We start from the raw sequence: 10,451 nt of genomic DNA, 5'->3' as shown, positions 1-10,451 counted from the left end.
GTGAGCACTGGTAGCCTCTTGGTGGCAGATTTCAGCTCAGGAGACCATTATTATTAGCATTTTAGTCCTCCCAAATATTTCTTTAAGAGTAAGGATGTGGAGAGTCATAGCTTTTGGAGGTAAGGAACAGCTCCCCAAGAAAAGGCAGAGACTCCCCTGTACCTCAGCAGTACTGCCACCACACTGGGGGTGCTCTACAGCTCTGTGCAAGAGCAGGCAATTATTCTTTTACAATCTCTAAAAATTGCATGGAATAGACTTTGACAAACCCTGCCCTGATTTACATCCCTCTCAGCTTCAAAGTTTCAGCCAGCTTCCACAGAGAGTAAAGGAGAAAAGGGTTTGTCTCACTGGATGTTTGATCTGTCTGTAGTTGTTTATCAGCTCTCTAGGTTGGCACACCATGGCCAGGGAGCTTCAGGAGCCCTTGTGACTCCTTGCAGAACATGAAGTAACTAATAAAAAGTCTTTCTTTAATCTCAAGGGCAAAATGGTCACCTTCTGGAAAAATGGTGAGAGAGATGGATTTCATCAGTCAAAAAAATAAAAAGAAAAATGCAACACCCACAGGCTTTTTTTTTCTAGATTTCTTGTAACTACAGCTGGGAGAAGGCTGAAACCTTGCACTACATTTCAAATAAATAAATAAATAAATAAATAAATAGAAGTATTAAAATCCTGACTACTCAAACATATTGTTAACATTTACTTCACAGAGAGGATCTCAGTGTCTCTGGTTGTCCTACAGCATTCCCCTTTCTCAGACAACAGTGAATCTATGTCCAACTCCTGTTTTGGTGTTTCCCAAAGCAAAGAGTAGAAACACCTCACCAGCCTGCATGGAATATCTTGGTTATTTTGTAGTGTCTGCTATGAAATCTTCACATGGATGTCTGAACTCTGTCATTATTTGTCAGGATTATGAATGGGAAAACAGAACCTCCCATAAAAATCTGAATGAACTTTGGATAGGAGCCGACATGGAGCGGGAATTCATTACTTGTGGACAGCAGTGGTTTCTGCGTGAAAAGAGGGTGCAGAGCTACAAAAGGTGGGTGTTTGACAGGGTTGTGCTTTCTCCATTTGTGCGTAGGATCAGTAGGATGTTCTTGCTCTGCTGCCTCCCACCGTTTTGAATAGGATGACTTTTCCTCAGCTAAAAGGACTCAGGTCCTGGCCCTTTCTCCTTTGCACAGTGAGCTCTAAATGGCCATACTGCATTCATGTACAATTTTCAGTAATAAGGAATAATATATGAATTTATCTATATCTATCCTTGGGAGTTACTCAAACCTCCCTGTGCTGAGTGAGGTAGAACTCAGGCTATCTTTCAGAAGACAAATAAATGAACAGACATTTGCTTTTTATTGCTTCTGTGATATATGTAAGTGCTTTTGGTAAGTGGCAGCTTCAGTTTTAACAGCTGAAAGTTAAGCAACCTTAAAAGAGAGTGCAGTTTTGTGTTCACTGAGGTAGAAAGGATAACTTTTCTGGCATGATGGAGGTTTTTGAATGTTATTACATGCCCTGTGACCAAGTGGGGTTTTAAGATTACAGTTCCAGAACTGAAACCTATTAAGTGATACATCAGGGACTTGAAAATGAAACATAAGCCATGGGTAGCTCCAATATCAAGGATGAGACACATGATCAGTGTCCAAAACTGGGAGGGAGCATAGCTGGGGCAGGTGACTTGAACAGTATTCTGTACCATAAAATGCATGTCCAGGATATAAACTGGGGGAATTACCTGGAAGCAGGGACTGATTTGGGTTCAGGAAGGGGGATCTGGCACCAGTCAGTGGGTGGTGAGCAACTGTATTATTGCATCAGGGGTTTTTTTGTGGGTTGTTTTCTTTCCCTTTTCATTATCATCATTGCTACTATTATTATTATTTACCACTGTTTTTGTATTTTACTTTGTTTTCAATTCTTGAACTGTTCTTATCTCAACTTACAAGTTGTACTTTTGATTTTTCTCCTCATTGCATGGGGGTGGGGAAGGAAGAGAGGAGGGTTGAGGGAGTGCCTTCATGGTGCTTAATCTCTCTAATTCCAGCAGGGTTTAAGCCACAGTACTGTTCCATGACTTCCCAGTGCTATTGGTTTTGTCAGTGTGATGACACCCACAGGCTGATGATTCCCAGTTTTTACTGTTCCTCTTTGGATAGGGTACATTGCACAGACATCCCTGCCCTTGTTTAATAGCACTTTCTGCAGATGACTTCCTTGCATTAACATCTTGCCTTTGTTCAGCTGTCAAAAATAATTCATGCAACAGTGTGAAACATATTTGAGGCAAATAATAGCACAATAATGAATATAAATTGTATAGCAGTGCAATACAGATGAAACAAATAGGGAGGGAGATGAAAGAATTAATAACTACAACTACTGGAAAGATATTCTCTTTTTAAAGGTAAACACGGAGGGATAAACATCAGCCTAAAAAAGCAAAATTGTGTGCAGCCTGCAAACAAGGTGTAGACAAGCAGAACACAGTCTCCCCTTAAAGCAGCAGAGAAATAGTCAGAAAATGTCTGGCAAGAAAAGCTAATCATCTCTAAAGACTGCCAAAAAATAATACATAATGCATGTGACTGCCTGCTTTGCTCTTTGCATACCCAGAGCTTTTGGTTGTGTCAGAGGGAGATCTGGCAAAGCCAAAGAGGAGAAGCCTTGAGCAGGAATCCAACACATATTTTGCTTCTCTTACATCCTTCCCTGCCCTACATAGGCTTATATGATTTCATCCCCTTGTAAATTATCCCATTATCATCACTGTAACACCTGAAAGCTGATCTCAAATGAGCTGATCTGCAGAATGCTACATCTGAGCTTATTTATTTGGAGCAGCACTGCAAATTTGGAGCAGCACTGCAAGCTTGGTTGAATCTTTGGGGGATTTTTTTCCAGTTTGTTTGCTTTATTTTTTTAACTCAAATATAAAATATATATAGTGTTCACTTTGCAAGAGAGAAAAGCTGAAGATTAATGAAATTCCATGCAAAAGAATTTCACAAGATGAAGACCTGACTTAGGCACATTTATGCAAGTCCTTAAATCTCTCATTGTTTAAGTCTTCACTTAAGTTTGTGCACAATGCAAAGGATGTTTTTCCAGCCCATTGACCACAAGGTCTAGCAAATGTGTTTACCTAGGAGTTTCTCCTGGTGGTACAAAAGTACGTTTTATTGTGCAAAGTTTCTACTTAAAATAATATCTCTTTTTTTTCCCCCTTTCCTTTTCTGAATAAAAGGTCGATAGAAGTCAGGAGGAAGAGTAAAGGTGGGAACATCAGAATTCAAACTAGGGAGGAATCTCCCAGGTTGTCATGATCCAGAGCAATGATATGCCCATGTCCACATCCATCAGGGAAAGAGGGGAGAGAGCTCAGACCCTGTTTCATTATTTTCTAGCAATTGGTACGTACCCTGGCCTTTGCCAGTCCCATTGGTGGTGGTGCTGAGGGCAAGCATGAGAAGGGCAAAACCCATCAGCAGGTGAAAAACAAATACATTTTCCCATATAAGTTTAAGTAGCAGGAAAGATTTTCCAAAGGAGGTGGTCCATTTTGCTTTGAGGATTTCTAAATCATTGTATTTTAAATGAATGGGAGTAGTTTTGATCCAAGAACTCATGTAGAAAAACAAAGCAAAATCCCCCCCCCCCCTTTTTTTTTGCTGTCCATGTTTATGCCATATTAACCCCTTGATTTAGGACTCCTCCTGGCTATCTCAGGGAACGGGAAAAATTAATTCTCCCTTTTTTAAAGCCAAAATTTGGCTGCTAGAAGGGAAGAACAATGGAGAGTTGTTAATGTTAGAGATGTCATAAGGAAAATGTACTGGATGTGCTAGTGGCATCAGGGTTTTCAGCCCCTATTATTGTAACTTTTCTGCATCGAGGTTCCTGAAGGGATTTTTCTTTTATATTTGTTTGTGCAAGAGTAGGAAACTGGATCAGTTTTCTCTGTAGCATGCTCTGCACTTCCTTTCCTGTGGTACACAGGACAAATTACATATCAGAGGAGAAAAGGTACTTCACAAATCCTCTGCTAAAGGAGGTGTCTAAAGTAGGGAGGCAGCAGAAACACTCCACTGCACATTTCTGACATGGCACATTCTTTGTGTGGGTTTGGGTTTCCCACTCTGTGTCCTTGGTCAGCATAAGATGGGAGAAAGGTCTACAGGGTGAGGACAGATGTTCTCTGAGACAGCTAAAGAAAAAAAACACAGTGTGTCATATAGAAAATGTGGTTTGCCCCTTTTCCCCCCCCCACATATTGTCTTTTGCAAAATCGGACCTGAATCCACAGATTTGGGTGGGGAAAGGGAGGCGTTGTCCAGTAGTTCATTTGTGCTCTCCTGACACACAGAGCTGTGCAGAAACAAGTTCTGTCTCCTTTTAGAAGCAGGTGAAAATAATTTTCCACTAAACCATGCCTTTCTCATTTAAACTAATTACATATATTTTGTCTCTGTCTAAGACAATATGCAGGCTAGATATTAAAAAGCATTTTTGCATGTTAGTATTGAATAGGTTTTGTAAAGTACCTTGATGGCTATTTGTCTTTCATTTCAATGCATGTCATGTGATTTAGAAAATTCTGATAACTTCGTGTCTTACCTTTCTTTTAATATCTTAAAAATCTCTGACCTGCATGACCCAGATAAAAGCAGACAGGACAGTAGCAATTTGTATGCTTTGTGGATGGTAAATGATCCACATGGATTGTCTGGCTCCTCTACACACCAGAGTGTCTCCTTCCATTGTGCTCCTGGGAAGGGCACGACTTTCTAAAGTTAATTCAGGTTACAGGCATAAGTAAAGAACTGGAACTGCTCAAAGGGAGAGGACAGAGTCGTCTGACAAGCAGGAGGAGCCTCCTAACATTTCAGAGGTAACTTTGGGAAATAATCACACTGGGAATGGTTCTTGATGTCTTCTGGGTCACTTTAACCACAACTGGAAATAAGCAGGGCAAATCTGAGCTTTTCTGGAAGAGGAAAAACTGGGAGTGGCTAGTTTTTATCCACATGTCTTGTTCTTGTCTCAGACACGCAGTGGTAAAATTCAGGCCAGATATTTATTTGCATATGGGTTTGCCAAGGTGTCAAACAGTTTCTAACACATCATTTGAGGATGCTCAGGTAATGTAGAGGCTGTCACCACAATGGGATCACATCCTGTTGCAGAGGGAAACACTTTTCATGCTTCTTTCCTTTCTTCCAGAAATTCTGTTCTACTTTTTGAGGCTATCTTAGAAAATAAAAATTTAGGAGTTCTTGGACTTTGGGGAATTGTGGAACTTGGCAACTCAGATTACAAAATCCTCCTTGAATTCTTTAAGCCTGGGGGATTCTTTTGCTATTAGATGTTTTTGGCAAGAGAGATAGGAAAAATCCTGTGGAGGACTGAAAGGGAAGTTGCATTAAGAAAACTTTTTTTGAGAGGCATCTCCAGTGAAGAAGCTTTTTTTAATGTTGCTTGAAAAAAAAAAATCCATTTCTCTCAAACTCTTGCTCTTTTTCACCAAAAAATTACACTTGGGCACTGCCAACTAAGTCAGAAGGTTGCTGTCAAGCATTATTAACATTTACATGCCTTTGAATGTTTCAGGAGCTTTTCCCTTGATATTGTGGTGATTTTATCCTTGTTTGATGTCCTACCTTGTAAAATTGGTGAGAGCATCCTGGAAGAGGGTGAATGCTTTGCTTTCTTTTTAATTCCTGTCTTCTGTTGTTGTCAGAAGCCATATTGTTGCAAGGTAAATGCCTCAGTACAGAGGTGGAGATATTTTTTTTCTTCACATTCTTTTTATTCTTCTACACTGCCAGCTCATGAGTTGGTCTTTGATAACTGTTGCCTTCAGCACAACTTTTTACAGATCCTCTTGAGGTTAAAGCTTTGCAAACAGTACCACTAAACTTTCACTGAACATGCACCAAAATCTACATCAGTATAAAATTGTTCCTACCATTCTAGCTGTTTTGGAGAGAAAAACTGAAAAAGAAAATGAGGAAAACAGCAGAAGGAAAACAATTTTTTTTAAAAGGAAGAAAAGTATTTTTCACAACTCCTGTCAAATCTTTCAGAAGTCTGACTTCCTGTCCTTGGACATTCTTATGTCCAAGTAATGAGCACTAATTGTGACTTGTACATATCAGTGTGGGAACAGTGAAGTAAAATAAAGGCAAACAAGACAATTAAAGAGGCTGAGTGGAAAAATGTACCATAGATATGGCTCAGGGTGTCAGAAAGGTTCTAGAAATCTTTATGAGATGGACAACAAGAAAACAGGACTGGTTCAACAGGTAAAGATGTGCTCCACAGGCCAATTATAACCCCAGCTGTTAGACACCTGGCCCTCCCCACCAGATTATGCCCACAGGGATCTGCTTGCATTAATTACCCTCAGTAGATTCTCTACTGAGGGGCAGTGGCTGAAGAAGAGAGTGGGTAACACTGCTGCTTTGAGCCCGAGTAATTCAAGCAGGTTTGCTACATTCTCCTGGAGCAGAAGGAAATATTTCCGAGAGACTGTAGAGCATTAGGAACACCTCTCAGACAATTAATTCCTACTTGGAATTCTCTATACAGCCCTACAAAGCTTAGATTTTCATGGGCTTGAAGGGTACAAATGCCACCAGAGGAGCATCTTACTTTTTCACACAGGGGAAAATCAGTTCTGCATGCGACCTCATGGATGAGTCTGCATTGACTTCTCGTAGAGTGGGAAAGTGCAGCAGGGCTTTTATTTTGGTGCTGCAATAAAACATCTACAATAAACTCTTAATGTAATTATCAGTGCTCTGTTTCCATCAGAAATGCTCAACATACCTGACTTCAAGAGATAAGATTCTTTACCAGGTAGACCAGGTCAGTTATCTCTTGCCAGTAAATACGGCATCTAATTACACATATATTTTTACTGAAGTTAAAATTATTATATTAATGCATTATTAGTTGTTAGTTTTCACCTGAACATGTCACATTAAAATAAAACATTTAGCATCCAAAGAAATATGCGAAGAGGCACAATTTCACCCGCAAAAATCAGAACAACAGAACAGGGCCAGGCACTTGCTGATCCCCTCACAGGCAACGTCACAGCAAAGGGCCACATCCCATCCTTGGTGCCACCAGTGTAACTTGCAACAAGAGCACTGTCTATGAGCATGTCCATTATGTTCTGGTTATAAAGTAGAACATGGTAGTAGATATGAAGTAGAATATGATAACCTGGGAAGAATTCCCAAGTGCTTGAGTACAGGAAACCAGTTTATGGAACAGAATGAATTGATAAGAAACGTGGATGGCAAATGTAAATGGTATTTCTCGGTTGGCTTAAACTGAGGCTGCCATGGAGAGGGAACGACCCTTCTGTTTCTGCTGCCCTCACCTGCATGGTTCTTCTCCTCGTCCTCATGGTTCAATAATTTCACTGAGTGAGTGAAATTTTCAACCAGCTCAGTGGAGATGGCTTGTGACATTTGATTTGACATTACCAGCCCAGCAGAAGTAGGGCACATCTTCCAGATCCACATACTTGCCTTCATTACACCATGATGAAGAACCAGCAGAAGAGGCGGATACTCACTGGCCTCTTCTGCCGCACAGAAACCTAGACCTGTGTGCCAGAAGGGGCCACAACACGCTGTGGAAATCCCCATGAGGACATCAGGGCTGCAGAACCCTGATGGGGTGGTCAAGGCCTTTACCCCTCAGGCAGATACACAGAAAAGGGATGCCTGAGTTTGTAAAATGTGATACACAAACTCCAGGGCAGAGCTGGAGATAATTCTCTGAAATACCAGTCAATAGTATCAGCCACAGGGTCTTGAGATGTCTTTAGCTATTACCACTGAACTGAACTCTGTCTGAAACAGGCAGGATTGATGTGGCTGTGATGACTTCCATGCCAGTGAGCCAGCTTGGCCAGAGATCAAACTAGCCAAGGGAATATCAATGTTGGTAAGTTACAGTTTCCAGATGCCAATGGCTTTTAACATTCCTACCACAAGAGTGATACTGGGATGTGTTTTCCCTTATCTAATTGGGTGAAGCCCATCCTTATTTAGCATTATCTTGAAGTTTAATGTCGTTTGTCTTCTTTTTTTTAGGTCACAGGACCCACAAATCAATATGTATTGAGTTAAACCACCGAATGAGATAGTTAATTCTCATCCACCAGGCTTTGAGTACTACCTGCATCGACTAGAGAAGGCAGAACTGCCTCTTTACACTAAAAAGCAAGGAAAAAAAACCCCACTAATGATATTGCCCAGTACTAACTCTAAGTTATTTAGGTTGGAATTTTTGCTGAATTAAACTATCAGTTCTTCCACATTGAATAATGAATTTGCCAAGCAAGCTCATAGGTATGCATTTGAAGTTTCTATCTCTGCTGTATGTTTTATACTCTATGTCCAATTTCAAACACATTAAAGGTAAAAGTGGCACAATCTGACTTAAACTGACACCCAGGTTCTTTCTCTGATGTATAAATCACATTGTTTTGCATTTCAGTAAGAAGGCTCTATATAAAACCTGGTGCCACCAGTGAAAGTAAATTTACTGCAGGGTATTTGGCAAATAGACAACACCATTATCCCATCTTTGCAGCTTAGTTTTACACACAGACTTCAGCAGCTGGTGGCAAGTGGTTATCCTACCTGTAACAGTGTGAGAGGGTTTAGCTGTATAAAGCACTAGCTGTCTATGCCAGTTTTCTTCACAAAGCTTAAAATACTTGGAATATTTCTTCAAACCCTGGTGCTTAAGTCTCTGTGATCACGCACAGCTCTTCTCTACCTCTGATTGAGCGTAAACACATTAATGGTTTTATGATTAATGAGAAAAGCCTGGAAATGTCATTATTCACAACGTAGAGCTCAGAAGATAAGCAGTAATAATCCCAAAGCAATTGGCTTAAAATTAGTAGAGTTATATGTAAATAATTATAAGTTAAAAAAAAAAAAAAGACCACAAACAAAAGCAAATTTCATACTGGTACTTATGAATGGCCTGGAAAGACATTTTTATGGTTCACTAAGAGAGTGGGGGAATGTGTTTTTCTCAGGCTCACCATGGCAGGATCCTGAACCCAGGTGATGATTTCTTAACATTGCCACAATACACATAGATAATAAATTTTTCTAAGGGCAGTGTTCAGAGCCTCAGCATTGTTTAGTAATGCTGAATAGCAGATGATGCCTCAGGGAGCTTTCAGTCTCCTGGGGATTAAATGGACTATTGCCCAAAGCCCTATGAAATTATTACTTTGATGATACTTACCAGGCAGTGAAAGACTGGAAATAAATCAAGCCCAACCTTGGTGTAACATCTTGTGATGCCCCAGAGCAGTGCCAAGGTGGGACTTGTTTAGCAGTGAAGACACCCAAACCATGGTATGATCCTTCCTGACCTGGGACAGGTTTCTTGCTTTTGGAACCTGCTCCCACTACCAGCACTGACGGAGACATCTGACAAAAGAATTGTGTGGGCTTTTGTTTCAGCTATCTTAAAGCTCCATTCCTTCATTAATTCTTTACAACCCTTTTGATCCAAATTTTCTGTGTTCAGTTTTGTGTAACGTACTTCTACTCTTTCTGAAAGCAGAGATGAGGAATTACCTCAGCCAGCTTCTGTTGAGACTTCTCAATATTTTCAAGTAACTGCCTTTTCTATCTGATTTTTTACTGCCTTTTTTTTTTAACAATCTACAACCAGAAAAATGCCGTGTGTAAAAAGAAATTAAGATTCCTTACATTTGCCACTTTTCTAGATTTGCTAAATATGTAGTGGTGGGGTATTTCCTGCCTCCCTTTAGGTTTATGAACAAAAAAACAGTGAAAATCATGTTCCTGTGACATGAGACTTCATAATATTCCTGGGAAGCAGCATTTGTGATGGAATCAAACCAAAACTCTTTCTATTTTGTTTTTCTTCATAAGAGTGCTTAGTCAGGGAAGAATGTAATCTTGCTGCTAATTTTTTCGAACACCCCCGTATGTCACTATGTTTCTGTCTTTCTCCATTTTTATAGTAATTGCAAATGAATTTTGTGTGTCTCATATATGACTATAAAACATTTTTCTGGAGAAAAAACCCTCCCTCATATCAAACTCTCTGAAGAAGAAGATGCTACACTCACAACTATTCAACCACCTCCCTAGACAGAGATGCAGCAAATAAAATCTTTGTAACTCTAAATAAATGTTTTCAGGCAGGAAGTTATAAACAACCTGTTGATATTGGTAGTGAGGTTACAGTGAGAGCATTAGCACCGTGTGGCTATGGCCATGAGTTATACTATTTTAGTTACTTTTTGTGCAGTAAACCAAAGGTGTGCAAAGACCTCTACCAGCCTTACCTCTCATTAAATACTCTTAATACACTACTTTATGTGAACTGTCAATACCTTCAGAGAGACCTTTTCAAGCAGA

The 10,451-nt window shown here is 40.0% G+C and overlaps 1 long non-coding RNA gene across 1 annotated transcript; it reads left to right on the top strand.

Moving 5' to 3' along the window:
• Positions 1 to 4,548: 4,548 nt before the first annotated feature.
• Positions 4,549 to 8,420, top strand: LOC136296311 (uncharacterized). The gene is made up of 3 exons (XR_010722897.1): positions 4,549 to 4,903; positions 7,893 to 7,977; positions 8,127 to 8,420. It is a non-coding gene; the product is annotated as an uncharacterized lncRNA (long non-coding RNA).
• Positions 8,421 to 10,451: the final 2,031 nt, after the last annotated feature.

Source organism: Chamaea fasciata, unplaced genomic scaffold (assembly GCF_029207755.1).
Source record: "Chamaea fasciata isolate MVZ Bird 193981 ecotype frontalis unplaced genomic scaffold, bChaFas1.0.hap1 SCAF_1, whole genome shotgun sequence".
In the NCBI taxonomy this organism is placed as follows: domain Eukaryota; kingdom Metazoa; phylum Chordata; class Aves; order Passeriformes; family Sylviidae; genus Chamaea; species Chamaea fasciata.
The sequence above is the reverse complement of the archived record's forward strand: the minus strand, read 5'-3'. Positions and strand labels throughout refer to the sequence as shown.